The sequence below is a fragment of the Mus pahari genome, chromosome 6, assembly GCF_900095145.1.
Source record: "Mus pahari chromosome 6, PAHARI_EIJ_v1.1, whole genome shotgun sequence".
NCBI lineage: Eukaryota > Metazoa > Chordata > Mammalia > Rodentia > Muridae > Mus > Mus pahari.
In genome coordinates this window covers 71,102,866-71,128,775 of record NC_034595.1, presented here as the reverse complement: position 1 = coordinate 71,128,775, position 25,910 = coordinate 71,102,866, and the positions used below count along the sequence as shown (strand labels likewise).

At 49.7% G+C, this 25,910-nt stretch overlaps 1 protein-coding gene across 3 annotated transcripts in view; it reads right to left on the bottom strand.

The window, feature by feature from the left end:
* The window catches only part of Hivep3 (human immunodeficiency virus type I enhancer binding protein 3), a 396,986-nt gene that overhangs the window by 118,256 nt on the left and 252,820 nt on the right, over nt 1–25,910 (bottom strand). For all 3 annotated transcript variants that reach the window (XM_029539622.1, XM_021200432.2, XM_029539623.1), the window contains one exon: nt 19,289–19,367. The gene's annotated coding sequence lies outside the window, so the exon portion shown is untranslated. The remainder of the gene's footprint in view (nt 1–19,288; nt 19,368–25,910) is intronic.

The following is a 25,910-nucleotide window of genomic DNA, read 5'->3' as shown; positions in this document are numbered from 1 at the left end:
AATTTTATTACCCCAAGCCAGGTGTTCTATATGGCTGGCTAGGCTGACCTCTGACCATTTGTCCCCACTTCCTCGTGATCTTAGGGGCCAGGGCATCTATCTGAGCACCCGACTCGTGTACTGCTCCCTAAGGATAACAGTGAAGCCCTCTCTGTAAAGGTGTAGTTACATAGTTGGGCCCCAGGAACTGTTTTCATGTCTGGATCCTGCCTGGAAGATGATGTGGTCCAGAACTGCCAAGTCCTTTCTGATTCACACTGGTTCCCTACGATGGTCACATAGGCCAAGGCAGCTGCATATAGGACTCAGTCTTTTCTCAGGCCGGGCCTGAGCTAGAGACACCCCTTTCTATCACACTGCTGAGGCTTCTGGCCTCTGTCACCATTGAGCATAGGCAAGATGACAAAGGGGTCCCCCTGGTCTTGGCCACAGGCCTGACTCATCTTTTTCTCTTCCAGACTCTAACCTCAGCAGGTCACCGTGAGCGCTCCAGCAGCTGGGAAGGACAGAGGCAGAGGGGGCTGTGCTCATGGTGTGGCCAGCAGCGCTCAGTCCAGTCAGGGATTCTAGCTTAGTTCTACTCACCCAGCTGACCCCAGGTCATACTCCATATTCCAACCTGCTTCTCTGTCAGCCGACCTCATGGCTGGTTTGTGACCCTCGAAAGGTAGGATAGGATAGTATGGAAGGCACAGAAACTGTGGCCCCAATCCTTATGCTGGTCAACCCCTGCTGTCCTCTCCCACACAGAGTCCAAGATACTTCAAACAGTATGTAGAGGTACCAGTCAGTAGGTATAAAGTCTTACTAGGCAGGCAAGACAACACCAGAGGTCTGCTCTACAGGCTGCATCTGTAGCCAGCAGAAATAAAGCAGTAGCAACTTTCTAAGAGGGTCAGTCTCAAGTGTACTTACTGTAGAGAAACAAAAACAAACAAACAGAAGCCCTCAACAATGCATGAAGTACAAATTGAAAAAAAAAAAAAAAAAACAAGCCCCTTGTGGAAGCTTGTTAGTTTTTTTTTTTTGGAAATAGTCCCAGCTTCCAATTACAAAGTAGCAGTTACCACTTGCCCAGCTTGGGCTCAGTGTTTTGGGTCTCCTCAATCCTCAGTGCAATCATCCTAGGAGAGATGACTAATATCTCCCCTACTTCACAGACGAGGAAACTGAGGGTCAAGTTTTGTCACACTCCAAAGCCTATGTCTTTCCCAAGAACCAAGAACTAGCCCGTATGTTTTGTCAATGGAATTTAAGAGCTGTCTCCTAGCTGTCGAGGAGTGACTCGCTGAGCTAGAATAGAGGTTCTCCCCACCACCTCTGGTCTACACATGTGTACAGGGGCACGCTCACCCACGCATGCTGACCTGAAGGCTTGAGATCAAGAGCAGGTGTCTTATTCTACCATCCTCTACCTTATCTTTTGAGGCAGGATTTCTCCCTGAGCCCAGAGCTCACTGCCTCAGCTACCTGGCTGTCTCTTGCCTCTGGTATCTGCCTTCCCCCCGTGCCCTTAACCCTCAGCACTGTGGTGGCAGAGGTGTGCTGCTGTGCCTGGTTTTTACACGGAGGCTAGGGACCCAAGCTTGGGCCCTCCTGCTCTCGCTGCGAGCTCTTTACTCGCAAAGCCATCTCCTCAACCCTAACATGTGTTTTAAGACCTGCAAGATGTGCTCACTGCCTGCATGAGCTACAGTGTTGAGCAGCTGCTTACCAAGACCAGGCCTCCTGCCCCATGTCCTGAGCAGTAAATGGGCAACAGAGGGCAATGTGCCCTGTCCAGCAAATGTTCCATGGACCAGCATAGCAGCAGAAATAGGCTGTGTTCTTCGTTTCCCTAGAGAGCATCCTCGTTGGATCAGAACGTGTGCCTGGTGGCTTCTAGCCAGAGAAGGCTGCCGAGAGAGACCTTGTATCACACTGTGTGTGGATCCCACTGCCTCTACCTTGCGACTTAGGTACCCATCTCTGTACCTCTCCTGTCACTCAACGGCCCCAGTCTCTGAACCTCTCCTGGCTACATCTCAGCCTCAGCATTTTGCACATCTGCTTCCAGCTCTCCGCTGGAAATGGCATGGTCCTGCACAGAATCACACCTTCTTTTTTCTGAAACCTTTTCACTAGCTATTTCCTTCAGGTTATTACACATTCTAGGGATCCCATACCCAAACAGCAGGTCTTTAATTGGACGGCGGCCTCCTTCTCCCATATGCATACCCAGGCACCTGCAACGACACACTTCGGCACCCTGGAATGTTGAGGTCACATCTGTCCACCCCATGGACCACCAGCAGCACACATGCTTTGGGATCACTGTGAATTCTGTTGCCTTGGTCTCTCTGTGTCCCCTCTTCTGCTGTGAGTATGTCTATTTCCTCACTAAGCCACAAGCCCTCGAGTACATTTACAATCTGATCTCTCTCTATGTCCCTAGCACCTGAATAGGCTTGGCCCTGAGTGAGCTTTGGAGGCAGGGATGAGAGTCGGGGTGGGGAGAAGGTACATGGGGATTATAAGAAGGACCCTGGAAGCCCTTGGCAGGCTGTTTCTGAGCTTAAGAAACAGTCTTATGAACCTTCCAGGAACTCTGTGAAAGACCGTCTCCAAACTGACCCATTTATCAGAGCTGATGCCCAGAAAGTGGAGCCAACACTTCAGCGGAAGAGCTCATATAGATCCAAGTTCCCTCAAGTCTCTCATCCTTGCCATGCCGTCTGGAGCCTCAGCAACCAGCTATGGAAGCTCATTCAGTTTACTCCAGGGAGTTCATGTCCATTCCTTCTAGCTGACTGGGGGAGCCTCAGCATCTTCCAAGCCCCAGGATCAGTGTTTAGCTTTGGAGGCATCACATAGATGGCATGCCCAGTGCCCTGCCAAGGGAAGCACAAGCAAGGAGACAGAAACACCTACAGAGGTACCATGGAGGAAGACAACTTAGGAAAGTAATGTGCAAGCAGATCCTGAGGGGGCTTACTGTGAGGCCAAGCTGAAGATGGGAGAGGAGAGTGATATGCAAGGCATAGAAATATAAAACAGTACAGCCAGATGAAGAGCTGCCAAGCTAGGTGAGGCCAGCATCAGTCCAGAGAGAACAGGAGCAAGTCCATGTCCCAACCGGCTTAGAAGTCCCTTGAGGTCAACTGGACCCCAGCTTGTAGGCAGGAGCTTAATGGTTAGAGCCTTTGAGTCCTGTACTCTTTCTTGCTTTTCCTAGTGCTACCACCCCCAGAGTACTAGGAGGCACAGTGGGTGCCACGATCCCACTCAATCAATCTCCCAGGCAATGCCCAACCTTAGACCTTACAGAGACCTTGGGATGTCAGGGCCATGCAATGCAAACCACTGCAGAAATGAGTCCCCCAGTGAGTCCTCAGGGAGAGGTCCTCTGAGCAGGTTCGGAACTTTGAGTAACAGAAACGGCTTCCCAGACTGGAGGGCAGTGGGTTTCTCAGTGGTTAGAGCACTTGCAGAGCAAGTGTGGGGATCAGAGCTGGGGTCCCCAGGGCCCTGCATACATTCTAGACAAGCATGAGTGGGGAGGAGGGGCTTTCTGAGCAAGCAGGCCACTCAGGGTATTGGCAACCTCTGGGTCCAGTTGAACGATGCTGCCTCTTGATCAATAAGCTGGGGAGAAATCTCCACTAAGACTTCTGACATCAGTCTTGGGCCTTCCCATGTAGAAACACACACAAAGGCATGCATGCCAGCAGCATATATGCAGCCACACAAAACCAAATATGCACGCACACATACAAATAACACATTCACACATATGAGAAAAACATTCTCTTGGGTCTCAGTGAATGGGAGGTTACTACTGGAGCCAAGGTTGGGTCCTTAGAAAAGGCCCTGTTGGGTATGGTTTTACTACAGGACAGCATGTGCCCTGAGAAGCTAGCGAGGTCATCACCAGACCTAAAATACCCTAAAAACACCAGGAGACTAAGGAGGGGAAGACAGTTAGAAGAGGCTCAGGCTATCACTGCCACTCTCCTGGTCCCCCCACGCCCCCCACACTCATGGTGACAGTCAGGCCCTGCATAGGAGTGTTCCTGTGGAGCCTGGTGACCATCAAGCCACTCACTGAGTGACCAGCTGAGTAAGTAACTCTTTGTTCTAAACTCTCTCCCAGAAAGCACTGTCCCTGGAATGTCCTTTGAGGTGACCTCCTAGAGATTTAGCAGCCAGCTGGCTTGACCTAGGTGGAAACTGAGCCCTGAGAAGGAGAAGCGGCTGGCCTGGGGTCACGAGGTGAGGTGGGGACAGAGATTCTCTGCTTCACCTCTCTGGCTTCCTGGAGGTGACTCGGCTTGACAGCCAGCACAGGAAGGAAACGGGAAAGGGAAGCCCAGCCTGCTAGACTCCAGGTCACCAGTCAGTCAGTGCAAAGCCACCAACCACCTTGGCTATGTGGCTCTGGCTGGCGTCTGTGACCTTCTGCTCCAAGGCCACATGCTCTAGTGGCTTCCTCCAGGGTCAGCCCATGTGGCCTGTCTGGGACCTCCCTGCTGAATGTGCTTCCCTCCTCAGGGGTGGAGTCAAGAGCCGGTCTAGATGACAGGAGGTGTGATGACCTCACACCATTGCTGGCCATGGGAACTCTACAGACGTACCCAGACTCAGTTTCTTTTACCTATAACTTGAGGTAAGATACCCGTTTGTAGGATCACAGCTTGCTCCTATCTGGGGGCTGCCTCCTGGGCTCCTTCTCCTAGATAGCTCCATGCCTCCCTGAAGCTCACTGTCACAACCCTGCGGAGCAGACATCATCATTCTCATAACACTGATGAGGACCCTGTGGTGCAGAGGAATGAGAGCACTCAATGCCTGGCTGGGGAAGGCAGGATTTGAACCTGGCTCCATTTGAATCCAGAGCTTGAGTGATCTTCATCTGCCTTGCCAGCTTCATGCTGTCCCCTCTCCCTGGACTCCCATCATGCCTCTGCCACTTAACAGGATGAGGTATGTAGGCTCTGAGCCCAGCCCACACCCCCATGTCCTTCCCAGATAGCAGGGAAGCCATTATCCCCTAACTGGAGAAAGATAGGGCTGTGCTCTGCAGCCACACCTGACTGACTGTGCTCAGGGTGTCGGGGAGCCTCCGGTTAGGGAGGCAGGAGGAGCAGAGCCTGTTAACAGCATCTTCCTTCACCACCACAGGTCTATGAGTGCAGAGAGGAGGAGGGCTACAGACAGCATGTGTCTCTGCTTGCTTACCTCCTTCCTCCACCTCATTATCTCCTCTATGGATGGAGGGAGGAAGGCCTGGTTGATGTCCCATCCAGGACTGGGATGGATGGTCATCAGTCACACCCCAGCCAGAGGGGTAAAGGGCAGGGATCCTGACAGTTCACCACATGGGCCAAGCTGGCTTAACATCTCAGGTAGAAAAGCCCCTGCCCTCTCCAGGCGTTCACCTCACCAGCGGCACGTTCTGTACCACAGCCCAGTGTTCTGCCTTGGATTCTTCACGGAGCAAGACGAGCGAGGAAAAAAGGGAGTCCACGTGGACAAAGCTGATTGACACCTGTTTTCCTGGCTGAGTTGTGGGCTCCTCAGAGGCACAGTGTTGCCGAGCCTCCCCTGTAACCTGAGGGTAGCATGGCACTTGCTTTATTTGTCCTCACAGAACAGGGCTTTCATCAGGACTGGATGTAGCAGTGGGTGTTAGCAGATTCTACTCCAAGCCAGTGCCTGGCCCTACACAGAAGCCACAGTGAGACCTCCTGGACTTATTTCTGGGTTATGGGTTGCATTTTCAAAGTATGAGGTTAGCATTTAAGTAATTATTTCAGAAAGTGAGCAAGGCCTGGGTCCAGCTCAACTCTGAAGCATGTGTTTAGGTTATGTGATGCTCTAGGATCCCAGAAAAGGGGAGCAGGTGAAGGGAGGGGTCTGTCTGAAATCTCAGCATCTGCTTTGCTCCTTTTTTTTTTCCTCCACCATGCATGAGACATCACATCTGGGGAGGGAGAACTTGCTGTTTGCTTTTAACAATGGCAATCCCAGAGCCTCCCAGGTGGCACAGAGGACCCAGGAAATGCTCCAGTGGCTGGACTCTCTGCTTTTTCACTCACTGGAAGAATAACTGTCACCCCTGTGCAGTGGTTTCGAGATCAACATGAAGTACAACAGTATGCGGACACAAAGGCAGAGAGAGCCATGCCTTCACCTTCCAGATCCCCATTCAGTATCTGATGTGGATGGGGACACCATCTAGGTCCTGGGCGCAGTCCGGACACTGGTGTGCTAGGTGGAGCTCAGAGCTATCCAGAAAAGTGAAGCAGAGAAAGGGGACAGTGGGGTGGTGGTGACAGGAGGCATTACCACTGAGAAGGGGTCATTTAAGACCTGAAGGAAGCAAGGAGCTGAACCATGGACATGTGTTTCCTGGCATGGGAAGCAGAGAATGCAAGTGCTCTGAGGACAGAGTTTGGGGAACTGTTTGAGGCCAGAGGATGTGGGGGTGTGAGCAGCCACTGGTGACCATCTCCCTGGAGCCATGATGACATTTCTATGATTCTGACTCACTTAGAGATAGGAAGCCAGTAGGGACTGACACATCCCAACTTTCGTGGCTGATCGACAGACTTCAGTGGACCTCTTGTTGCGCCCACCCCTGCGATTCTAACCCTTTGCTCAGATCTCCCCCAGCTTTTTAAATAGGTTCTCCACTTTCTGCCAAGTATGGGCTGGATAGAGGCCTCATAGGGAGATTGTGGCTTGGGACAGGGAAAGAGAGCAGTCTCACGTCAAGGATAAAGGGCACACTTAGCTGCGTAGGGATGCTGGGGGCATGGCAGAGTCCCCATGCTATTTTGTCCTTTGAGGCAGCTTAGCACAGAACCTCACTCGGCACTCCCTCCCTGCCTCTCTAAACCACGTGAAGTCATTTGTTTTACAACCCAACAAGTCCCAACTCTCAGTGGTTTGTAACCTTTTTTTAGGTCAACTACTCCTTGGAGAGTCTGGCAAACTCTGAGCTTTGCACCCCAAGGAGTGAGCAGGGGAAATACATTCATTTTTCTTAGAATTTCCAAGTTTCACAGAGACGATGACATTGTCTCTGGCAGCAGTGTCCCAGCCTTGGCTCCAGCTGCACAGAGAGCAAACAAGAGCTCAGGGAACAGCGAGCAGCCAACAGAACAGAAAGATGCAGCGAGCGGGTGGCCTCTGGGGACTCGCGATGATGCTCCCTCTCCGCCGGCCATCAGAGAAGCAGGTCTGAAGACTGCAGTATACAGATGTCCCCACCCCACACCCAGCATCTTTTTCTAATGCTCCTGTCCCAGCCATCTGCATGGCTGTCCTCTCAGAGTATCATGGTGGGCTTCCCTTCCTTTCTCGGGTACCCTACCTAGGCAGAAGAGAGAGTTTTCTGGATGACAACGGCAAAGCAGAATGAAGTAGAAGTCAGAAGTCAGACATAGCAAACAGTAGACCTTCTCAGCCCAGGCTACCCACCGCCTCTCTCATTAACTTATTGATACTTTTGCCCTCTCTCTCCTAAAACGGTGGGATGGCCCCTCAGCTCATAAGAGTCCTGCCTCTCACCCTGAAGCTCCCCTGACACTCTGTTTCCCTCCAGCTATTTTTGTATGACAAGGAACCATTGGAATGACCTGGGTGGGGAACATCCACCTCAACACACTTTGTCCCCAGAGAGCTTGACACAGACGAGTCTCTGCTGCCCCAGTGATCTGGGGCTAACCACACGTAAGGACCGTCCTGAGGCTTCCTTGGTCGCACTGTTCTTCCCCTAACCCTCCAGCTGGGATGCCTAGGTGACCCCAAGCCCCTGGTGTTAAGTTGAGTTGTGTCCTGTGTCCATTCCCTTTATTTGATGATACTTCTCTTAGACTCTACAGGGTATCAGCTCTAACATGAGGGGAAGAACATGAAGGGAAACCAAGGAATGATGTAGAGGTCGTATCTTAAGACCTGGAACATTTGGGGTTGAGACATGGGTGGGCAAGGTCACCAGATGGGAAACCTCCCATGTGTTGCCATAGCAATGGTGACATTCAATTTCATCTGTGAGAGTCCCCGAGAGGGAGCATGCTCCAAAGGGTGGGAGAAGGCTGGAACTGCTGGCAGCTTCTGACACTGTCCTTGCACTCCTGGCTTCTCCCTGGTTTCTGTGGCCCACCATTAGGTGTGGGCATCTGAGTAGAAGCTGCTTAAAATAGTCACCTGGATATTTCAAGAAGCTGTTGAATATGCATGAAGCTATTTCAGAAAAGATGTCCCTGGCCGGGCCAACCCCAACCCCATGCTTTCCCCTGGAAGCGTGAGAAGCTGAAGGACCCTTTCTAAGTCTCTTCCATTGGGTGGGGATCTTAGAAGCCACAGGAACACCACCCAGGCACATGTTGGTCTTGCAGCTGTCAGCTGCCTCGGATCCTGTGGTCACAGAGGCCTCCAGCCAGGCAGCCCTGCACCCGGAACCCTGGGAAATTCTGCCACTCCAGCACCTAGTTTGCTCTAATTTAGTCTGCTTAGGTTTGGGGAGCGTGCAGAGCCTCTGCCACTTCTTTTGGCTCATTTTATCCATCAACATGCTTTTCATGATAGATTATGTGTGCAAAGTATAAGGGGGCTGTATTACAAAGACACCTCCCACAGAATCATGGGGTGAGCAAGTGACTGGAGATATAAAGTCCACAGAGGTTCAGAAAAGAGGGGGGTCAGTGTTCAGGGAGCATGAGGAAGGCTCTGTGTGGCTGGGCTGAGCTGCCCAGGCAGACAGTGAGCTGCAGGCTGTGAGGAAGAAAAGGGAGTCACTGAATGCTATGTATTGACACCTCTGAGTCCTCGGATTTTTCTGGGTTTCCCCTTCTATGGGTCCCCCAGTACCTGGTGTGTTCTTGACATCCTTGACCCAGGCTGGGAATGTCTAACACAGTAGCTGCTCATGTCCTCCTGGGCTTCTCAGGAGCGCAAGGCCAGGATAGGGACTGCGCAGGCATTTTTCAAGTGTTCAACAGAAATCTTGGATTCTGTATCCAAGACCGGCCCAGGTTCAGATGTAGACTGCTGGTGATGGCCTGTGACCTTATGTACACACTGTATACAACTTATGACCTTATGTACACAACTTTTCATCCTGCTTTCTCTCACCCATAATAGGGATGGTAATACAACCTGTCTCAAGAAGTTTTGGGTGAGAATGTGTAGAAAGCTGCAGTGTGTGGTGGTAAATGCCTTTAGGGCCAGCTACTTGGGGGCAGAGACCAAGAATTTAAAGCCAGATTGGGAAACGTAATCAAACATAATTAAAAATAAGTAAATGAATACATAGGGGACTTGGAAGTCTGTGGCATATTGTAAGAAATATGGGAAAATGTCTTCTAAAAAACCCAACACATTATGAGCTTTGATTTTTTGTCTTGAGAACTGAATGCCATCAATGACAAGTCTCTTCCCAAAATAAAAATAGCTTTGCTGCTTTGACTGTTGTGTCAAAAGTGTCCACTATAAAAAGTTCAAGTGGAACATGGAAGGACAGAGACCTGGCTCTCAGATAATTGCCATACACTGGTCATCTGCCAAGGTCTGAATGTTTGGGTCCCTCCAAGTGCTTATGCTGCACCAGGGAGGTGACTCGGTGGGGAAGGGCACTTGCTACCAGGCCTAATGAACTGAGTTTAATTCCTAGGATTCACATGGCAGAAAAGGAGACTCCTGGAAGTTGTCTACTGACTAGCACATGTACACCAGAACATGTGTTTGTTTGAATGTGTGCACAAGTGAGCACACACACACATGAAATAAATAATATGTTTAAAAACGTTTATGTTAAAATTTCCTCGAAGATCATGGCAGGGGCTGAAGCCTCCGAGGGCTGATTGGGTCCTGGGGTGGAGCTCCTGTACCAGATTAGCATCCTTATGAAAGGTCAAAGGAGTCCCCTTCCTCTGTCCATGAGCCAGACAATCTGCCTTTAACCTTAGACTTCCAGGCTGAAGAATCATGAGTAATATATTTCTGTCGTTACAGCAGCCTAAATGGTGAACAATCCTTTACAAATCCAGGTGGTCCCCACTCACAGAGTCATATTTACTAACTGACCTACTCCATGCTTACTTAATCATCACCTGTAAAACCCAGGGCAGACACAGCTTTGAGTCCCCTGACTTGCGTGGTCCCCTATGAGGCTGAACAAGGGGATGCCCTACCTTCCTGTCTCAGTTTCTCTTCTATAAACAAACATCCTTTCTTGCAAAACATTTAGTGATATTTTCTCTGTATTTTTGTGTCCCTTTGGTGATTTTACTTTTTGGAATGGTCCTTGAAGGTATTGTGGAAGTGCTGCTTCCTGTCCCTAAGCACAAAGCTCTGTTCAATGCCTGCTGGAGAAAATACATGTTAAGCTTACTCTCTCGGGCCAGAGATGCATGTCTGGATCTAGTCACGAATCCAGGAATTGTGAAGGTGTCTTTGAACAGAAGCATATGTAACGCACGATGTTTTGAAGCCTAACATAGGGCTTTGCCTTGATTAACTGACCAAAAAACAAGTGACTACAAGATTTGCCCCCACTGAAGTTCTATTATAGAAATGTTTAGTTTTTGCTATTTCAATATTTGTGGGGACATTACAGACATAAGTACTGTGAATCACAAAAATTGACTATCTTTCTGAATATACAGAGTCACATTTTTCTGTGAGTTGGGATATACCTCTCTTATTCTTGACTCCTTTTATATTTGTGCTAATATAGTAAAGTATCTGTCCATGTCCCATGTTTAGATTCACCCCCATTTCTTCAGTTATCAGCCAATAGCTCCCTACTGATGAATAGTCTGGTTGCTTCCCCTTGGGCTACTCACTATTCAAACAATACAATTCTCATCGGCAACAAAATAACATATTATTCAGCACTTACCCTGGGCCATCTATTAAGACTTCTGTAAGTATTCTTATTTAAGCTTTGTAGGAAGGCTGTGTTATTATGTTGTTCATTTTACAGATGGGGATCCTGATGCTTAGAGATGTTAAGTAATTTTCTAGGGATACATAGCCTAAACTCAGGTTCTACTGACTTCATATTCCATGTTCCTAACCGATACATTCTGCGATTTCCTTCCACGCATGCTTGTGCCCACATAAGGCTGGGGGCTCAGTCATTTCCCTAAGGTGCCTCAGAAATGGCCTGTTGAGCTGAAGGCAGGCACATTTTGAATGTGTTGGTGCAGAGTGTTCTGTCTCCCCTCCATGAGGTGTGCATCCATCCCAGGGTGCCTGCACGATGCTCATGTGTTTTCGTCTCTTGCTGCTCATCTCCCTAAGGACTCTCAGTCTTTGAAGTCCTTCCCCACCACCCAGATAGTTCACTTCTGTAGTGAGTATCTTTTGCCCTCAGTTCATCTTTGGGAATGGCTTGCTTTTATCCCCACCTAATTTTTTAAAATTTATTTATTTATTTTATTTTATTTTATTTTATTTTATTTTGCCAGCAGCTTGTCTTTGCTTCTTTGATGGGGATCTTTGCATAGGAGGGCATCAACCCTTCAGTCCTGAAACAGGAGCTCAAATCATTCTCTCAGTGTTATCATCCTTTAACCTTGGGGAGTGAGTTTTAAACTCTCTCACAACTTCTGCATTTGGTTTTAAACTTAAATCATCTGCCAGGGACACAAGTCTTCCTAACTACTATTATTTTGCTATCCTCATGTTGTTTCTAATCATTTGGACTAAGTTTATTCCTCCCCCTCTACAAAAAAATCTCACTCTAGTTGGGAGTCACCAATGTTTTTGGCTGGAAGGTTCCAGTTCACACTTCTCCATGCTGTGCCCCCAGGCACACTGGTATCTAGTTCCAGGCTCCCTGATCCTTAGGTCACGTGTTTGTTTACTTACTGTGGTGGGTTGTCAGTGTTTAGCTCAGGGTGTGGCACTATTAGGGAGGGTAGCCTCATTGGAGTAGGTGTGGCCTTGTTGGAGTAGCTTTGTTACTGTGGGCATGGGCTTTAAGACCCTTGCCCTAGCTGACTGGAAGGCAGTCTTCTAGTGCCCTTCAGATGAAGATGTAGAACTCTCAGCTCTTCCTGCACCATGCCGGCCTGGTTGCTACCACGCTCTTACCTTGATGATAATGGACTGAACCTCTGAACCTGTAAACCAGCCCCAGTTAAAAGTTGTCCTTATAAGAGTTGCCTTGGAGCCGGGCGTGGTGGCGTACGCCTTTAATCCCAGCACTCGGGAGGCAGAGGCAGGTGGATTTCTGAGTTCGAGACCAGCCTGGTCTACAAAGTGAGTTCCAGGACAGCCAGGGCTATATAGAGAAACCCTGTCTCAAAAAAACAAAAAACAAAACAAAAAAAACCAAAACAACAACAACAACAAAAGAGTTGCCTTGGTTATACCTCTAAGACACCAACCTCAAAATTCTCTAGGCTGTCATCTATCTTCATTTCCCCAGATGTGCTTGTTATATGGACTTTTGTTGGATTTTGATAGAGATGCTTTAAAGACCAACTTAGAATCCTTCCCGAGGCCCATCCTGGGCTATTCTTTGCTTTTCTTCCTTTGCACAATGGGGTCTTTTCTCTGCTTTTGAACTTGCACACTGGATGCCAACTTCTTGGTGAAATCTTTTCCAGTCAACCTGCAGGCAGTGACGGCTCCCTCCCTCATGAGTCCACCTCTGGGCCACTGCTCCTTATGCAACCCAAATCGCTGCTGTTCTTAGATGCTGAGATCCTAGGAAAGGGTTCCTGGGGCCTGTTTGTGCATGTCTGCTGTACCCGACAGGGGTCGGGGCTCTGCAGGTATGTGTAGAGTAAATAGGTGGATGAGAAATAAATGAACACATACAAGGAAAACCTCCCCTTGGACAGTTGATTGGATGAGGAAATGAACTTATCCCAAGTGTCTGCCTTTCCATGGGATTATATTACAAAAGGCTTGCTTGAAGCCGCATCTCTCAGAACAAGCCAGAAGAAAGAAGATTCTCAGTTAGGCTGCACGCATGGGCAGCAGGCCTCAACAGCTGTCTCCAGAGAACGCCACTCTCACTAAGCATCCAGGATACTTCTTAGGAGTGTTCTCCAAATGCTGGGAGGCCTCAGAAGTTGACTTTCACTATGTGACTTCCACCTGGCTGGACACTTGAAAAGCAACTCGCCACGACCATGATGTACAGCAACCAGGAGCTGGGATTACTAGTCCCAGTTTGTAAACCAGGAAATCGAGGCTGGAGCCCTCAGCCACTGAGCAGTAGGAAGCAGGAGGATTTCAAAGGCAGAGGATGAAAGGGTGCTGCAGCCAGGGGTCGGTGTGGAGCCCGGGTCCTGTTCTCACTCAGTGGAGATTGTCCTGAGAAAATGTCCCCAGAGCAGCTGTGATGCTGCTATGCATTGTTCCTAAAGAGCCTCAGACTTGGGTCAAAGAGCCACTGTAGGGGGGGCCTGGAGACTTCTTACACAGGCTACATTGTCATCATGGGACTGGAGTAGGGATGGGAGGTGTGCCCTCCATATGCCCCGCCCCCACAGCCTACCCAAGGGTCAGGGTTTCTGATGCAACCCAGTCCTGGAAGTGTAGCAGGCAGCCCTTCCATACTGGCAGCTGTGGGGCAGGTTTCATGTGATTCCCAACCTGGGCTAAAGCTTGGGTTCTCATGATGAATCATGGGTTTTATTTCTTTTATCGGTGCAGACCATGGAGGCAAATATCCTATGGCTTTTCTGCTTTGTGGGACTCCATTACTACCAAGAGGAGGACAATGAGGAAAGTTCTCCACCTTTCCTTAGGGTCATGGAACCAGCTAAGTGTTTGGTGAGCCCAGGCTCTGCTATGTTCACAGGTGGACTGTAGATATCAGGTTAAAGCTCTTGGATCTTATTCACATGGACAAGGAGAGATTCCATCTGATTTCAAGCAAGCATCTACCATACCTACCCTTCCTGCCTTAGAAATAGACTGTTTGGAAGTATGGCAGAGTTGTCAGAGTTCTTGCCTAATAAACACAAAGCCCTAAATTGATCCCCAGCATTTCATAAAGGTATATGCCTGCAATCCCCTGGACAGATGGAAACAGGAAGATCAGAAGTTCAAGGTCATCCTTGGCTACATTATGAGTTTACGGTCAGCCTGGGATACAGAAGTTTGTCTAGAACAGTGGCTCTCAACTGTTCAAATGCTGCAACCCTTTAATATAGTTCCTTATGTTGTGGTGACCCCCAACCATAGCATTATTTTTATTGCTACTTTATACCATAATTTTGCTACCATTATGAGTGCCAATGTGAATATTTGATATGCAGGATATCTGATATGTGACCCCTATAAAAAGGTTATTTGACTTCCCGAAGGGGTTACAACCCATAGGTTGAGAACTGCTGGTCTAGGAAGAAAGAGCGGAGGGGAAGAAGTGAAGAGAGGAGGGAGGACACGCTGTGATGTAGACTTGTGATCACAGCACACAGGAGGGCTGAGGCAGGAGGATCCTGGTTCAAGGTAGTTGGTTTTACTATGTTACAAACAAACAAACAAATAAATAAACCGGAAACTCAAAAGGAAGAAAGGAGAAAAGAGAGGAAGTGAGGAATGATTTAAAGTGTCCCCATTCTGGATGAACTATACCAAATAGAAGGAAAGAGATGCAGCTGACTCTAGCCTGATCAGGCTGAATCTGGCTGCATCAGGCTGGGCCACTTACCTACAGGGTTCTGAAGAGGGGAAAGCCTAGGAGCATGAGAACCACCCTTACTACACTCAAGTCCCCACTACTGACCTCCTGCCTCACTCCAAGTAAAGTGATTCCTAGCTCAGTCTCTGTTCCCTCATCTTTGAAAAGTAAACTCTACTGCTGAATGAAGACCCATCAGCAGGACATAGGACAAGCGGGGCACTGAATGACACTGTCCCTTTGTACAAACTTGACAAAGTGTTGAGATGCAGCTCTAAAAGGCTCTGCTTGTACACACACACACACACACACACACACACACACACACACANTCTCTCTCTCTCTCTCTCTCTCTCTCTCTCTCTCTCTCTCTCACACACACACACACACACACACACACACACCACGACTCATACACGAGGTCAGTTCAGACATGCCGCATCCCCAGATTTTTCTTGGGACATCTCTCTGAGTTGTCCCTGTTCAAACCAGAGCCCCTGGCTGTGTTTGTACAGCCGCCTCCCCATGTGTACTGGGGTGGGCCGCCTGCGCTCCATGCAGTCTGCTGGCCGTGAACGCAAACAACAGCCCCTTCCTGGTGGGAGAAGGAACAGGGAGCCGGCTTGTTCTCCAAGAGCGGAGGGCTGGCTGGTGCGGAGAAACATTTTAAGGTGGGACCTTCTTCCTGCACTACTGGCAGCTGTCTACATAAGGCGTCCATTATATGCAGGCCTCAAGGCCAGCAGGCCCCAGAAGCCAAGCTAAAATTAGTGTCTACTGTGTGTCTGCCAGAGACTCGGAACATCCGAAGGTTAGTTGCTTTTAGTCAGCCACCAGGGCAGAAGGGGGAGCCACATAGCCATAGCATCTGGTTCTCCTGGGCCTGACTCAGTAGCTCAACCTGGTTCAAAAACAGAATACAGACTCTAGTCTACACACACATACACACACACACACACACACACACACACACACACACACACACACACTCACACACACACTTTTTAAAATGTGTCAGTATACAGTGGGAAAGAAGGTGGGAGATGCCAGACCAGTGGTACAAGCCTATAATCCAAAATACTACAGAATCTGAGGCAGGAGGATCAAAAGTTTGAGTATGCCTGGGCTACTGAGTAACTTCAAGACCCTACCTCAAACCAAAAATCAGAAATGGCTAGAGCTATAACTCAGTGATAGAGCCCTTGCCTAGTATGTGTGAGGCCCTGAGCTCAGTCATATGTAATAGAGGGAAAAACCATTAAAACCATTAGGGTGGACATAGTAGCACATACCTTTCATCCTTGCACTCGGGAGGCAGAGGCAGGTTCTATAAGTTCAAGGCCAACCAGGGTTACCTAGAAAGGTCCGAGAGAAAAACAAAAAAACAAAAAGACAAGAAAAAAAAAAAGAGAGAAAGATGGAGAGGAGGACAAAGAGGAAGAGAAAGCAAGAAAGAAGGAAAAATGGAGGAAAAGAACCTGGAGAGGTGGATAAATGAACTTTTTCTGTCATGTTTCTAATTTTCTCTATAAATATGTGTTACTTTGAAGCCAGAATGGGACACATTAGGAGGGGTCTAAACTGCACATTTTTGTTAAGTCTACAAATGATGAGCCGTGCCTGTCTCCAGGACCTAGCACACATGTGGGTTTAAGTCAGAGATCTGTGCCCCTTGCTCTGTGGGGAAATGGGGGCCTCGATCCCCTGAGCCCGGTGCTGGGGTGGCTCCCCAGCCCCACCCCATTCATTTCCACAAGTGCTTCTTATTCCTGCTCTGTGCAGCTGGAAGTGGCCGACTTGCCAAGGATGCCCAGCTAGGAAGCCTAGAACCTAAGCCCAGCCCTGGCCTTCAGTGGACAGCCCAGGCATGGTGGAGGAGGAAGGGTCTTGGCAAAAGCACAGTGAAGAAAAAGTCTTGCCTCCTCCAATGTCCTATCATCCAGAGACAACCCACTTGCTTAGAAAACGCTTTCCCTCCATCCTTCCTTCTCTTTCCTTCCCTCCTTCCCCCTTCCCTATCTGTCTCCTCCTCCCCCCCCTCTGTCTCTCTCTCCCTCTCTCTCCTTAGCTAGCCCAGGGCTTGAAGTCACAGTGGATTCAGTCGTGCACCACTGTCTCTCCTGCCTCCATCCCTAGTGCTGAGGTGATTACAGGCCTGAGCCCACCGCTGGGAGAGAACCCAGGGTTGAAAGGTCTCTCTTCCCTCTCAAGTGGGGCCCTGTGATCTGGCCTGGGACGTTTGCAGGAAGAAGTGACAAGCACTGATGTGGGGCACAGATGGCTGGAAGGGGGGCTGGTGGCAGGAGAGGGGTGGTGGAGTGGTTTCCACTTGCACACCTCCTTGTCCAGCCTTCTCAGTCTCTCAGGACTCCAGGAAGTATGTCCACAGAAAGACTTTAGACAGCATCTGCCGCACGGCTGCTTCTCAGCATTCTCTAGCTATAACCGTCCCCGTGGTGACCCCTGGCTCAGGTTGTCTCCTCAGGGTATCCACCCTATTTTGGACCTCTGTCTATAGTCCCATGGCACGGGGCACGCAGGGCTTGAACCCCACATGAATCTTTCCATGTGCTATGTCTCCAGGCCTCTTCAGTCTGGGGGCAGTCTAGGCCCCAGGAGCTCTCCAGCCTCTTGCTCCCAAGGCTGTCCTGCTATCCTCAGCTTGGAGCCCAGCCCCACCCTCTTAACCTGCAGGTCTTGGCCCGGCTGTGACTCCCCAGATGACATCTGAGCCGGTAGTCTGGGAATGCCTCTCTGTGACAGAAGTCATGCTGGGCAGGTCACCAGAACTGCCAGTTAACAATGCCCCAGTGCGTGGGAGGGTTCCCACGGCTTGGGTTTTCGTGTATCTGAATGTATTGTGCAGTCGACTGCCTGGGCAGCTCACTGCTCCCTCCCACAGCCCCTCTGTACTGCTACTCCATATATCCCTCCAGCGCCAACCCACACACCTTCCTCCCTTCCTTAAGCCTTCTCCCTGCCCTAAGCCGCACACTGTGGCCTCTCTTCAGTACCTGCCTGGTTTCTCCTGTGTGTCTGGCTTCTTCCTCACAGTGCAGCTCACTCCTTTGTTTACCCAGCATCTTATTATTGCCTGGCTTCTGGTGTCCACTGGTACCAAGGTTGGGGTTCTGATGAGTACATTTTGCCAAGGAAAGCGGAGATCATTGCATCGCTTCCTGTTTAGATGCACGTGCCCATGGCTCATGATTCCTTGGAACTAAACCTCACAGGTCTTTCCAGTTACTTGGCCCACGGCAGGGGCATGAGCCAGGCAAGGAGCTCTCATCATGTGAGCGTCAGCCCCATGATGGTTCCTGGACCTAACATTCATACCACACTTTGTTTGATTCTGGAACCATCTAAGAGGCAGGTGGTCAGTGACTGGGGAGACTCAGTTGGCTCTGACCACCCTGTTCCCCGTGGAGGGCAGGACAGTTTGGGGAGCAGCTCTTTTCCCCCCCAGAGACTTCTCTCTCTTCTCCACAATAGGATGGCAGCCGCGACAGTGTCTGCCTAGTGAGGAAATGAAAGCTTCAAGATGTGAGGTATCGCTCACTGCACTGGGGCCACACAGGGCAGGGGAGGGGAACAGGGAGGAAGGCAGGGACTAAATATCAGTACCGAGCCCTTAAAATAAGCGCAGAGGGCCAGCAGAAAGAATGTAAATATGCAGCCTCAGAAAGTGGGAGGGTGGGGGACCCTCTAGACAGTACCAGAGACCTGGGAGAGGAGAGACTCTCAGGACTCAATGGAAGTGACCTTAGACACAATGCCCAATAGTAGGGAGAGGGAACTCAAAGTAGAAAGACAGAGCCTCAAGAGGAAGGATGGTGGTGCCAACCCACAGTCAAAATCTCTGACCCAGAAGTGTTCCTGTCTAAAAGAACTACAGGGACAAAAATGGAGAAAAGACTGAGGGAAAGGTGGTCCAGTGGTCAGCCCAATTGGGGATCCACCTCATGGAGAGACACCAAGGCCCGAAACTATTACTGGTGCTATCATGTACTTACAGAAAGAAGCCTAGCATGGCTACCCTCTGAGAAGCCCAACCAGTAGTTGACTGATTTGTTCAATGCACAGCACAGAGAACAGAGTCTTGCATGCAACAAGAGTTATCAAGGTGAGTGACCATGAGAGAAAAGGCCTGGAGCTGCTGATTATCTGAGACTCTCTTCAAGAATGATCTGAGAGAAAGGACCTAGAGTCTTCTGCCAATTCTGCCAAGCGTGCTCACACATACTGTGTGCATCCAGCCCTGGACAGGCTTTCTGTAGCTGCAAGGCCAGCAGAATAATGTAGGAGCCTGAGCCCCAGGACATAGCTGTGTACTATCCTATTCCTCCTGGGCCCGGGCCAGATGGATCCTGGACTGCTCACTCACTGAGTCTATGGCTGAGATCTGCAGTGGTGTGCTGTGTCCACGCTGAGCTGAAGGTAGTCTCAGTCAGAATGGGCTTCCTAGCGCTCCTCCCAGGACACCTTCCTCATCACACACAGTCAGCAACAGAAATGTGAATGATGACCCCCACCTAGACATTTGGGTGGTCTTGTTTTAAAGTTACACATCTACCTCCTACCTATAAACATGGCCCAGAGCTTTTGATCCAAGTCTGTGCTATGCACATGCAGGAGAGATCAGGGAGAACTCACCTATAAGGAGCAGGCTGTGAAGTCATGGTTGAGCTGGGCCAGAGATTCTGAAAGCTTCAGGGCTGTGTCAGAAGGAAGCCTGTTGGGGACAGAGAAGTAGATCAAAATTAAAAATGTGCATCCAAAGCAAGGCTTAGCCATGGGCTCTTCCTCACACAGTCACTTTAGGGACAAGACTGTATTCCCTGGGCAGAGAACACAGCCTCAGCACCCACTCAAAATGGAGAGTTTCCTTCCTTCTTCCCAGACCCGCAGTTAATCCCAGGCCTGACTTCTGTCTGGAATTCTCAAGGTTATGTTCTCCCTGGGAAAATACCCCTCATGGCTCCTTGAGCACCCATCATTGAAATTCTTTCTTTTCACATCATCCATCCATATAGCCATACATTCAAGCATCCATCCAAGCATCCATCCATCCATCCATCCATCCATCCATCCATCCATCCATCCATCCATCCATTATCTATCTAACCCCAAGAGCATCCAATGGCTTCTTAATACACCGTTAGCCACTGATACTGGGTCTCAGAGAAATGAAGTCCAGTAAGGAAGGCAGATGGAGCCTCAGGTCCAAGACCCCAGGCTTCTGTAGAGTAGGACTTCCTTCTTCCACATGATCACTATGCCTGCCAAAGCACATGTACAGGACAGTGACTGCTGCCTCTGCTGTCAGCACATAGACCCACCTTCCTTGAAGTTACTTTCAAAGCTCCCCCTATTGGTGACCAAGAACTTAGCATCTCATTGAGGAAAAACATCAACCCAACCCTTTTCAGTTAATCCTATTTGGGCAATCACAACATCACCACACGGATCTGAACAATGGTTGCATGCACAGATTTCATGAGCTTGAGCTTCAAGCTCCAGGGCGTCCACTGAATACTCATTCAGCAGCCACACCCATGGCCCTGACCCAGGTATAGAAAGAGCATCAGCTCCTCTTCAGTGAAGCCCACTGATGCTTAGGGCCCATTCAGACTGGTCACGTGCCCTGGGACTGACTGTTTCCTTTCTCCAGCTCACAATCCTGAGCAGTAATTGGAAAGGTATTATAAGAATTAAATGAGATAGCAGAAGGCACCCAGGGCCTAACCCAAAGCAGAAACTCAACAAACAACGAATGAAAAGCAGGATTGTCCTCACCACCACTATTTTATTACCATCATTTCTAATATCACCATCACCACCTACATCACCACCACAATTATCACCACCACCACCACCACCATCATCATCACCATCATCATTTAACCATTATTTGCATCACCATCACCATCACTTTACCAGTCTCATTCCCATCACTGCCTTGCCAAAGACCATTGTGAATACTGCCATCATCACCAGCAGCCCTGATCCCCATCATTCCCATCACCACTGCTGTCATGACCGCCTTCTTTACCACCATCACCATTACCACCATCACCACGAACGTCATCATCAACAACAACAGGAGCAGCTTCACTGTCATCACTATCACTGCTATCATCATCACCATCCATGATCTTATCCACTCATGCATTGTTTAATGTCACCATCGTCACCATCATGATTACATTATCATTGTCAACAATAGTGGCACGGCCATCACGGTCGTGAAGACCAGCATCGGCACTGCTGTCATCACCATTCTCACCACTATCATCATCACTACCATCAGCACCATCAGTATCATTCCCATTGTCATCATTATCAACAACAGCAATGGCAGACTACCATCTACCTTCACCACCACCACGACCACTACCACCACAACAATTACAACCACTACTATCACCACCACACCACCACACCACCACCTCTCTGTATTGTAATGGTGTTGTCTGTATGCCCATTATCCAGGTTTAAGGCCTAACTCAGTAACCAGATCTTCCTGAACTTGGGGTCAGTTACTTAACAGTTTTGTGGAGGTAACTCACAGGTGCTGTGAGTGTCAGTTCAGCAGCTGCTGATGCTCTTAGCATTATTCCAGTTCTCACCAGCAGCTCCTGAAGGCAGAGACTATTTCAGTCTCGCTTCTTTCTCCCCCTAGGGATGAACACAAGGTCTCTCTCCCAAAGACATCACTAAGTGAGTATTTAAAGTGTGTTGAATGATCATACAAAATCAGATGCAAAACAAGTCCAGGCGTGAGAGTCCACGGCTTGGCCACGGAGCACAGCCTTCACGGGACCCTGCAAACATCAACAGAGCTCCTGAAGGGGGCCATTTGTCACTCACAGAGTCGATCTGCAGGGCCACTAGGACAACTCATTTATCAAGCTGACGCCAAGTTTTCGAATTAGCTCAGTAGCCAACCCTTGCCCACTGCTCTTTTCCCTACAGTGAAATTTTGTTTCCATCTGCCACCTCATTTAGCCTCCATGACAATGCTTGGAGGCAGAGAACAGGGTTGACAACCCATTTTGAAAATAAAGAAATTGAGGTTCAGAGAGGTGACAGATTTTACAGCAGTGATGGTCACGATATAACACCATCCAAGCGTCTATGCATAGTCTTGGCTCCTTCCTGCTAGTGCCATGATACCAAGCATAGAACACTTTCACAGCCCAGTTGCTCCCCACAACATGGTATTGGATTACATCACTATGGGTGCTACTTTAACATGTCTGCTTTAAAAGGAGTAATCTAAGTTACACCAGGGCAGAGAAATCCTGAGCCGAGCATGGGTATCTAGACAAGTGAACAGAGCTCCCGCCAACGAGATCTCATGCCTTGCTCTCCTGTGGAGCAGTTACAGCATACTAGACTACTTACTCCTCTGTGCCTTGATCTCATCTACAAAGAAAAAAAAAACAGTGATATTTGTCCATGGGGTTGATGTGAAGATTAAATAAGCTAATCCATTCATGGTGCCTCACACATCAGCTAAAACCCAGGAAGGTTTAGATACAACTATTGCAACTAATGATGTGACTCCTATAGTTAGCATGGCTCCCACCACAGTCAGGACTCTTGTAGGTGTCTGGCTGGGTGTCTGGCTCCCTATGAAGGCTCCAGAGATACAACTGACTGGTGTTGGGGCATAGCATGTTCCACTGCCTGGCTCCAAGCTCTCCAAACCTCCCCCCTCTTCTCTGAGCTGCGCTCAGTTCCCTGCATAGCCAGTTTAGCATCACAGGTTGCAGCCGGAAATGTCAGAGTCAAGTTGCTAGCCACCAAGTCTGTGGCTCGCCCTTCCATTTCTGCAGCAAGACCGCTACTGATGAGTTGCTACTTCTAGGTCCCTGGAGGGTGCTGGGTACTTTGTGAACTCTTTCTCCAGCCTGACTTTCTGTCAGCTCTGCATTATTCAGGTCACCTGTCCACCCTTTATGGCATTCAATCTATAACACCAACTTCTGTTGCTCACACCGAAAAGCTCTGGTGGCCTCAGGGGGAGTGAGGTCAATGACGTCCCCTAATGCCCAGAGCTGTGTGTGACCAGGAGCTCTGGCACACAGGGAGAGCATGACAGAGTCATGTTTAACATGCCGTTCCATTCTCCTCTGTGGTCAGAGGCCGGCTCCTGTGGGCTGAACCCTTCTCCAGGCTTAAGTCTACAGCAACAGTGGTTTCAATCCACCTTCTAGAAACTGTTTCCTGGGACTCCATCCTGACCAACGGGATCTCCTGCTCATTTTTAGAGGGAAGGGAAGCCTCTTCTGGAGATTCTGAAAAAGTCTCTGCTAACGGAAAAGAATATGGTGGGAGGTGGGGAGGAAAAAAACCCATAAAATGAGGGTGTCAGGAAGGTGCCTTTCTTCTGTAACAGCGCATCCTGTGGGCACACAGGCACACTGTCCCTGGGATTAGTGCCACAGTTGGAGGCCCTGGTGAAAGGATGCTGATGGGAGAGGAGTTGGGCAGCGGAGAGACTGGGAAGTGCCTGGGTCACTGATGTCACCGGAATATGATCTCTACAGAACTTCCCAGCTTCAGGCTTCAGGAACTAACTAACCCCTATTGCTTAATCCCCTGTAGCCAGCTTTTTGTCACCTGTAACCCAAAGCATAACACATACGAGCTCAGCTCAAAGCTAGGAATGTAAGCCCCCCGCAGCTGAGTGGACAGCCTCTGAGCCGTGTGAAACGGCTCTCTCTGAGCAAGGGTCTGACTTTCTACCCCTGACAGCATGTCTTTGTACCACCTGTATATATTTGCTATCTGCTGCTCTAAGGCTGGCCCTCCCTCTCATGATCCTGGGACACCTAGAGGGCCTCCATGAGAGCCCCGAGTGTTGGAATTGCCCTTGTCTTGTTTCTAGCCTGTTCTTAAGTCCTGGTGCAGGGCTCAGCCACAACCTCACACCCTAAGCTCCTACCGGAACTGAGTGGCTCTGAATGTGGCGTGTGACACTCTGCGTTTCTAAAGTACCTGCTTCTGTCAAGGACTCCAGAAGTCTTGCCTTGGACTCCTTGAATCCCCTAAAGAGGGCCGTGTGAAGGAGCTGCTGTGTCTTTTACAGATAAGGGAGCTAAAGGCCAAGAAATTACCTATTTGTCAAAAGCCACGTGGCTGCTAAGTGGTAATGCCTGGGTGATCCATGCCTGGTGCCCAGTCAGCCCTTTTGTCTGAACTCTCAGCTCTGCCTGCTGCCACCCACCCACCCCTGGGTTGGCCTTCCAGTCCCCTCCAGTGTGGGCGTCGTTAGATTAATCTCTCTCTTTTCTCACTGCACAGCACTCTATCTAGCCTCTGGTTCTGATAGGATTAATTCTTCCTCCAAAAGAAAATGAGATGGACAACAGCTGAGAGAGTTCACATAGCAGGTATGGGGAGGGCACAAGAGACTCAAAAGCAAGGCTGGCAGCCACAGGACTGTGGCTTTCCAGGTTAATGATGGCTGCCCATCACCAGTGCTTCCAGGTGCCAAGTGGGTCAGTGACAGACAGTCAGTCCCTCGTGCAGGTCCCAGCTCTGCCTCACAGAAGCTCCATGAGTCAGGCAGTCCGCCTCACAAGCACATGACCTCTTTGCGCCTCAGATTTTCTGCTGTATACAGAGCTAATGATCCCCTTCTGGCATGGCTTCATGGAGACATGAAGTGTACCTCTCAAATGCCTGGCTCTCAGCAAAGGCTGATGTCCTCTCTTGCCTTCTCTTCATCAGTTCCTGCTGCCACTTGGAGCTGGCCACTCCTGAGGCCACTGACCAAGCAGTTCCAGAGATGCCCACCACATGGTTGGCAGGGACCCGAGCACACACGGCACGCTGGAGATAAACACAGGGTCCAGGCACCTGATTCTGAACAATGGGTTATTCTGGGGCTTTAATTGCTCCTCAGGGGGCAGATCAGATAGGCTCTTCACAGTGATCAATGCCGGAGGTTGGGATGCGCACCAAGCCGCTAGCAGTGCAGTTGACACACCAAGTGCAGGTGCAGAATCCCATTCAGCAGGACACACATCCCAGAATGTCACAAGGGAGGGTACTCCACAGGGCCCTAGGGTGAGCAAAATTCTAGTGTACAAATGGGGAAACTGAGGTGCAGGAAACATGAGCTTTGATCATGGCTTCAACACATATCCACCCGGTACTTCCTCCAGGCAGGGCTCTGTGCTATGCTTAGGAGGAGTGAAAGAGACACTGTCGGTGCAGTTACCCAGCCTGGGGACAAGCATGAAAGGAAGTATAGAAGGATTGTGGTAGTGTGAAGGAGGGACACTTTCTCCCAGGCCATCATTCAGTAAAGAGGTTCTGTGCTTGACCGTGCCAGGTCCTGTGTGTCTCAGGAGCTAGAGACACATAGATAGCAGTCTAATGCCTGCCTTCACTGGGTTTCAGAGCTGAGATGCAGTAGTGGGCAGATGGAGAAAGGCATGATAGAATACTGGGGCTGTATATGCACTAGAGTAAAGAGAAGTGGGTATGGGGACTCGGAGGTCTACAGTTGACTGATGCTTTAGGCAGATGACCAGGGTCCATGCCAATGGGAACAGATTAACTTTAGCAGGAATACAGTCAGGGCAAAAGAATGTTCTGTCCTGAGTGATGATGGAGAGCCATACTCTGAGTTGACCTGCTTCCTGGGTCACTGAGAACCTAACAGAGCCAAGATTGGCCCAGCTCTCTGCACACACAGCATACATCACCCCCTCAGCTCCCATATCTACTTCTCCCTACTTACCAGGGAGGAAGGTACCAGGGAGACCCTTCAGCTGTCACCCTGAGGCTGGACTCATGCCAGGACAGACAGTGGAGATGAAAAGGCATACCCTCTCCCACCCACACATAACAGGGCAACCCTTGTCCTCTCTTTGTCACCCCCTGCCTTATGGAAGTCTTGGTGTTAGATATTTAAGGTTCTTCCACCATTGCTGAGCTGTGCAACTTTGACAAGTCCAGCAGAGCATCTGTCACAAGTAGACATTGCTGTTCTTGAAGAGACACTGGGAGGATGTAAGGAATGAGACAAGTGGCTCTCACCGCAGCCTCTGGCCTGCTGGGCTCTTGGCAAATGCAGACACTGAGTCTCCTGCATCAATTCCCCTGGTAGCAGTCTCCATCCCCAGCCCAGCCCAGAGCATCCTCCTGTCTCAAGGTTCCGACAGCCCTGACAGCACCTTTTCCTCCTTTCCCCTTCTCTCTCTCTCTCTCTCTCTCTCTCTCTCTCTCTCTCTCTCTCTCTCTCTCTCTCTCTCTC